We start from the raw sequence: 8,225 nt of genomic DNA, 5'->3' as shown, positions 1-8,225 counted from the left end.
AGGGGAAATATTGCGCAAGATTGTCATATAATAATTTAAATATGTTTTCGATACTAAACTAGTTAAAAGTTGTGTTAAAAGTCGTGCACATTCAACCAATCACAAGCTCGCTTCTTGTTTGCTCGCGGATGGATTTTTGCTTTGGGCTATATAATAGCCTGTGTCGTCTCATAGCAGTCATCAGTTAACAAGTGAAAGGCCACCAGGCCGGTCTTGTATAATCAGCAGCGGTGGCTGATTCCAGCGGCCAAACTGAGCTGCAGCAGAACCAGAGCGGTGGTATCAGGCAGCAGCGGCGGAGGTAGTGGGAAGCTGCATTTCTTCATTCAATTCGGTGCTCCTTCGATCTGAGTTGAACCCCACCAGCGGTAATCCAATGCAGATATCGTTGGGTGAAAATGTTGGGTGTGTGTGTAGTGTGCACATATAGCGTATGTGCATCTGTATTGCTATGACATTTGCGATGATAGGGATGGCGCTGTTGCGTGTGTATGGCTAGCTATAGCGTGTGTAAGACACTAGCATGTGTAGCATATTATGGCTATTGCGTGTATATCTTCAGCGTGTGTACGGATAGTTATAGCTTGTGTGTGGACAGCTGCTGCGTGTGTAATGATTAGTTATAGCGTATGTATGGATAGTAATAGCACATGGTTGGATAGCTTATGCGTATGTATAGATAGTTGTATCGGATGTATGGAAAGGAATAGCGTGTGTATGGATAGCTATAGCTACAGCGTGTGTATGAATAGTTTTAACGCGTGTTTAGATAATTATAGCATGTGTGTGAATAACTATAGCGGGTGTTTATCGAAGATTATTATTGTCATTGAAAATATTAAAACGTCTTAACGAACACAGTTGTGAATTTGATTTTACAGCAGCGATTTTAACTTCTTCAGCCAGTCTTTATTCATCGAGGAAAAATTACTACCTATGAATGATCAACACTTATTTACTAGAAATTTGATTTAGATCAAAACGGGTTCTTTTGAGTATCATAAGTTATTGGTAAAAAGAGTTGCAAGTTTTCTCAATGAGCATTCATTAAATTTTCGTTTTTGTTTCTCGGTGCGCGGTTTTGATTTTGTTTCTCGCACACAGAGAAAGAAACAAACTTGTCGCTATCGTGAAAAATAACAAAACAATTAGAAATGCTCTAGATCACAACTGAGAAGTTAAGATATTTTCCTGTCACTCGCCCAAACCTTGATAACAACTACCGAAGAACGTGTGATTGAGCTCTTGCTATATTGAGTTATTGAACCAAACGTTTTTTTTTTTCCAAATACATGAAGTTATATGCTGGGCTGGAACTAACCTAGCATGAGTTTTATCGATTAAATGCCAAACAATTTTCAAATTTAAAATTTTCGGTTGAATCGTTCTGGGCTCCAATTTCAGATAGTTTCGTAAAGTTTGCTTTTTGCTTAGATAGGAAAATTTTACCAATTCGCTCAATTAAATGATTGTCTTGGTAGTGCAGCAAACAAAGAGTTGATTCGAATATGTATGAAATGACAGCGATTAAATAAAAGATATCCATTCTTTTGGTATATATTATTATTTATAACGTTTTAACGTCTCCGCATCCAGAAATGCACTGTTAGATAAAATTGCAGCAAATACTAGAGTTGCAATTCTCTCTATTATTTGTTTTAATGGAATATAAGAATACCGTAGTCCAACGTCATGCGGTCGTGTCTTGAATACCACCCTCCTACTTTTTTCATATCCGCGGCAATTCGATGATTGGCGTCCGTCTGTCGATGTATTGCCTCCACAAGCTGCTCCTGTTGATGAAGCAGTTTCCGTATGTCAGCTTCCTTCCGGAGAATTTCTTGACATTCCGTACACACTGGCGCCATATAAGATGTGATGAAAAGTTCGCGGTGTCGTTGTACGCCGATACACGCAGCATGGTAAGTTCTACTGCAGAACTCGCACTTCCAAAGAAAGCGGTCGTCGTTTGGGCTGCACGAATTTACACCGCACGGCATGGTTATTTACGTTAATACACTAAGCGGAAGAGTTACGACACGGTCAGCAAAAACACGCGACGTTGTCAAGGTGTGAAAAAAAAAACAAAAAAAAATGTATACTATACAAGTTAATTGCGGAGCGAAAAGCAAACGCGTCCGCGCCCGATGACTGTTCGAGGCGAAAAAAATTTCACTCACCAACAATATTCCATGCAAATGTGTTCTTTGATTCATCATGTATCGTCCAATTATTTCCACAGTTTTTCATAGAAACGCTGCTGATTGTTCTTCGCTTCTTTCTAAGTGTAGAAGGACACTGAATGATTCAAACATGGTAATATTTATTGTATACAAGTTCACTTGCATTCAACAGTATCGCGAGAATTTTTGAGAGATTATCGCCAGTTATACAAAATTATGAATCCAAATGAACGTTAGATCACTTCCAACTCTTTACTCACCGGAAGAAGTAGGTATCATCAATGCTTACAGAAATTTTAGCATGATGCATTAGCATGTGATATTTGAAATCTCCAAGAATCATCGAGGAATATTACGGTGAAAGCACGTCGTGAAGTAGCCGGATTCATTGCGTTGCGATCGTTCGAGTGCAATCGTTTAGGGTTCTTCCGTGAAACACTCGCAATATGTTGCTCGCTCCGCATGAAGCAGGCAATACTGAAACAAAATCATCAAAGAAAGCCACCATATATTTCTTTGCTCTAAATTGTCTCTTCCTCTTGCATGCGTGAGAATGTGTAATTTTCAAAAGAGATGGTTTGCTGGGATTGAAAGCTTATGAATAGCACATTCAGAAATGATTGTTATGCGATACGAGTTTTTCCATTCTTGCCCACGTTCATAAAAAAAATCTGACTATACATGAAGGTACGAAGATAGTTTGTACCTGGGAGGGAGAAACGGATACGAAGCTGTGTGAGTGTCAAAATGAACCAGAATGAGCTGTCATTGACTGTCAATTTGAACCAAGTGAAAAAAAAGCATTTTTTGTTATGAGTATTGTTATAACTGAAAGGTAAAATATATTTATCGCAAACGGTTTTTGTATTTATTGTCGTTTTACAAAATATTTTGGATTATTTTCACGTAAAATAGTAAATTTCATAAGCTTTCAGCAATAATCATGTTAGCGTACTTCGATTATTAAACTTGCGCTTTTCTGGATTTAAGGCTCTGGTTTCAATTTCGAACACACTTCATCACGGTCGAATGTCTGTAGTTAGATGCAGGATTGTAAAATTTTTGCAACTGCACGAAACCCCGAAAAATTTGCCTCACAGGTTAAGCTCTCGCACACATTTTTAGAAAATCTGCCTGCGTAAATACAGTCGCCGTTCGATAACTGCAAGTCTTTTAACTGCAACGCTTTTTAACTGCAAGACCGATAACTGCAACAACTTTGCCGCAATCCGCAATTCGTCAAATCTGAAATCAAAGTCATATTTGACATTGAAGTGACAAATCTCGCGGGGTGATTTTAAATGCATTCGAAAAAGAAAATTAGCTTAGCTTAGCTTGACTGACTGCACATATCAATGGTTGCACTCCGTGATTGATCCGAATCAGTAAAATTGCACAGTGAATCAACTGAATGGGGTTGGGAGTGACCGACCATTCTCATTGTACAAGTTTTAGTGACTCAATACTTTAAAGGATCAATAATGACGCCGGCCACGTCCTTACAATCAGGTGGGAAGAGAGAAGGGTCACACCTTGCTATTTGGAGACCGTGTTTACCTCTGCATCTCCACAAAGGTCACAGGAAGGAGGTTTTTGTTAGTAGGGGAGGGCTCGTTGGATCAGGATTCACTTTGATAAGTGATGCGATCATATATGTTACTCCTACCCGTCTCTATTTAGCTATTTTCAGTTTATTCTAAATTCAGCCGACTGAATAGAAGAGCACAACTAGCTTATTTATATTTTGTACCGGTTTAGACCAAGAGACTATGCTGCGCGCGAAGTTAGCTTAATACGAAGGCGAACGAAGTATCTTTAATGCCAAACATCGGGAATATTCAGGAGCGGAGCGCGCGTAAACCATCCATCGTGTTTTGTTTATGTCCAATCCCATATACTCTTGAGAAAGCGAACGCACTTCGGAAGACATGATTCTTTGATAGGTATACATTGCGTAGTTATTAGATCAATCACGATAATTATCAATCGAACTCGATTTGCGACACGCTTATATAAAAACAACGAGCAGGCAATCTTCGGTTGAACGGTCATACCAAGACTGAGCTTATCCCGCATCTCTATTCTGCGATGGAGAGAATGGTTTGTGTAATTATGTCTCCATGGCAAGTAATGGAATCGAATGATGACTCGCGCGAGGCTCGCATATTACGAATACCAACGGTGTGTATCTTCCTTATCAACCCCGCGATCCTATGCGAATGACGCGCGCGAAAATAGTTAACTATACGAAGTATCAACGTATTAAATTAAAGGTTTATTACCAATCTCAAATAACTGCAAGAAAGCAAGTGCACTTCAGTAGAGGTAAACATCGCGTATATATTATTGCGAATGATTTAATTTTTTTTTGGACGAACGATGCTATTGTTACTGAACGAACGAAACGCAACGCAACGTGCTGGAATAGATCCAACAGGCGGGAAGTCACAACACACCGAAAATCTCGGGCCGAAGACATGTTTACATCGGAGCATTATAAACGACATCTCTATTCCCTTTTACCGACGCAGACGCGCAAGGACACGGAGTTTTACGGTGACTATTTCTTACTTCTCGAATGATTAAGCTAAAATACCTAATGAGTATAAAACCTGGCAAAGTTTCATGCATTCATAGCTCAAGAATTCAAAAACAGGCAAATATGCATATCGAACAAGACAGAGTTCTAAGTTGATTTATAAAATGCCAAAACGATCGCAATCAAGAGTTAGATGTCTTGCCGACCGACAAGATATCAACGTGATTAAATAAAAATTATTTCAACATTCATTCAAAAGCTCGAAAAATCATAAAACAAGTACATAAAACAAAGCAAATTGTTCGTAACCGTCTGGACATAACGCAAATGATAAATTTCTAAATTGTAATGCTTCCAATTCTATCAAAGTCAGCGTGTTTAAAAATTGAAAAACATCCCACTTAATAAGGCAATCGGGGCAAGCTGCAGAAAAAAATCAAAACTCAATTCTGGAAAACTCGCTTGGAAGCAACAAAATTTATTTAAAAACTAAAGAAGTCATAAAAAAGTTAAAGCATAATATTACCGCGCATAGTGAGTCCGACCCATTCGCACCCCCACCAAAACTGAAATGTTAGGCGGAAATGGTAGCTAAAGATGTATAGTTTCATAACAATTAATGAATTCAACAACTTTGATCTGAAAAACTTCGGTAAAGCATCCTAACATATAGTCCCGTATCGTAATGGGCAATGAAATGAAATTATACATTGAATTAAGTTTTCTCGGCTTGCTCAAAATACTAACGGGACCGACTCGCCATGCGCTCAAAACATACATAACAAAAACTCAAATAGCAATCTAAAGTAAATAGCGTTATTCAATATTATATAACAAAATAAACTATTCAATTTGCGTACTACACTTAAGCGATGTAAGTTAAATTCTGAAGCAGTTCAAAACCGCAAACGAACTATTCCAGTGTAAGAGTATTACACCAAAGTAGCGAATTTAACAAAAAATGTCGTACAAACCTACCGCTATAGGAATCGCGAGGCATAACCGGTATTACACCTCAAACGATAAATCTGCGAGCGGCGAAGAGAAAACAGTATCACCTAAGACCGAGAACGGATACAATCAAAAGGCCGTCAAGTACACAGTAATATACAGCCATCAAGTACACAGTAATATACAGCCATCTCCACTTTCACACGTTCATCAAGTGTGTGAGAGAGGTGAACAAAATTTAGTCTGAGAATATAGCAGTGTGACAGTTAACCGTTTCCAATTGGAAAACGGTAGTACTTGTTATTCATACTACACTCGTGTATCAATGAGCGGAAATGTAGTGAATTGAGATCAGATGAAGAATGAGTTCGTAAGACACGTCAATAAAATCTTTTAACTATAAAATACGAAATTACTACACATGCAACCTGTTACAATATTACTTATACTTATCTTTTGGTGTTATGCTTTGACGATGATATGAGCAATATGCCATCAAGTTGACACACACAAGTTTCTCCCATCTCCTTCACCACGAATACGAAACTCATACACGCAACAAAACGGTTTCCCCTGTTTCAGCCATTTTTTCACAAATCACGAATCACGAATCTTCTGAGTGAATTTTCACCCTATTTCTAACTTTTATAGAATATATTTCACTACACTACATACGATATTCCAAAAAGGAAAAATTTGGCTAACTTTCATCGACACATCTTGCTGAGTGACACAACAAAAGAGTAAAATGATCGGAGCGGATGAAAACGCGGACTTGATTCATTGGCGGTGTTGCCAGATCTCTCTAGATTCTAAATGCATTCGAAAAAGAACATTGTTGAATATCTAGAAACATTTCAAAAGGGTTTTTTCATTTCTATTTCGTTTAATTGTTGTCTCTTCATTCTAGATGGGAGATTATAGATCTCCACTATTAAGGGGTTATATACCTTTTTGGTAAAGAAAAATGAGGGAAGTTTGAATTTATTTTCAAGTGCATAGCACCATTTTCATTGCATCAAAGTGGTATTTTTCTGTAAGTACAGATTATCAACAACAACAAAATACGTTTGATTTTGAGATATACTAATTATTACTGTAGTAATGGCCGTTTCCCCGAAACCCTATTTTTTTTTGCAGAGGCTTGCGGTGATCAGCGGGTCAACCGAAATAAAAAAAAACTCATTACTTCATTAGTTCAAAAGTGTGCCGTGTCCTAGAACGATCGCTTTTATGAGTATTTTGTTTTCAGTGCAAACGGGAACGTTTTTCCCAAAAAATGCACGTTTTGAGTGCTAAAAATTGCATTTTTTGCGGCAAAATGTAACTGTATGTTTCAAAAAGCAATCGTTCAAGGACTGGTGAATTTAATAACGAAAAATTGAAAAAAAAGGACAAAAGAAATCGGTTCAGTAGTTTTCACGCAATCAGGATCAATGCAAAGTCGTTTTTCGGAAAACTTTATTCCGAGATAATCGCGTGTAAAGTTTCAAGTTTAGCTTATCCGGCCGTGGCGAGGCGCCCTGCAAATCGCTTTAACTTTCTTCCTTTTGCTCAGATCTTTATGAAAATTTGTGAAAATGTTCTCAAGATGTTGTATTTGACGATAATGCAATAATTTTTTTTTTGGTTTTTTGAAAGCTAAAAAGGTATATAATCCCTTAATCAATTAAGCAAAATCACCATGTTATGTGGTCCACTTTCCGTAATTATTATAAGAGAAAAAAAATATTCCTTGTGCATTGTTTGGCTAGCTTTCACTACTCAGTGAGGCAGTGCATAGTAGATCACAAACAATATTTTGTGACCTAGCGTTAAATATACCATTTTAGGAACTGATAGGTGTCACGGATCCTGCTGACATTGATGTTGCTTTTACGTGCGTTATGTCAGCGGCTCCGAGCTTTCTGTCAAAATTTCATTCATGAATTGAGTTCAGAAACGCCTCGTAAAATGATCTTCTGTAGTGATGAACTTTATCTTCGCCTAAATATTGGTTATGTAAAGTAGTTACTAAAACGCAATAAATTATGATGCGGAAATATGAATATCAAATTGATTAATCAAAAAGCTTGCCAATTTAAGTTTTCTGCTATGTTTTGTTACTATTCCATTAAAAAAACACATTTCGACATCATTGAAACCAAAAATGGTAGTGACGGACCCCCCTCTAAATTTTGGCATGTGTCAAGTGTTGCAATTATCGAACGGCATTCGATAACTGCAATGTAAACATGTTGCAGTTAGCGAACGACGACTGTTTATATATAAACTCAAAATTCCGAAGAAACTTTTATACAACAGCAAATTGAAAAAAACACAGCCTCAGAAATTTGTGTTTAACAGACAAATTTGCAAATTCAGTATTCCTGATATTACTTAAAACTGCGTTTGAGTCATGCATGCGTTACAGCAAAAAGATAGTTACACCCTATCAAAAAACGACGCATGTGCGTGTTCTCTGTTTTGAGTGTAGTATTCGTTTCTCCCTCCCAGGTTTGTACTAGGGATGTTACGGAAGTGATTTTTTTTGGAAATCTGTGGATGCGGAT

This window comes from Wyeomyia smithii, chromosome 3, assembly GCF_029784165.1.
Source record: "Wyeomyia smithii strain HCP4-BCI-WySm-NY-G18 chromosome 3, ASM2978416v1, whole genome shotgun sequence".
NCBI lineage: Eukaryota > Metazoa > Arthropoda > Insecta > Diptera > Culicidae > Wyeomyia > Wyeomyia smithii.
This window is presented reverse-complemented; position numbering follows the sequence as displayed.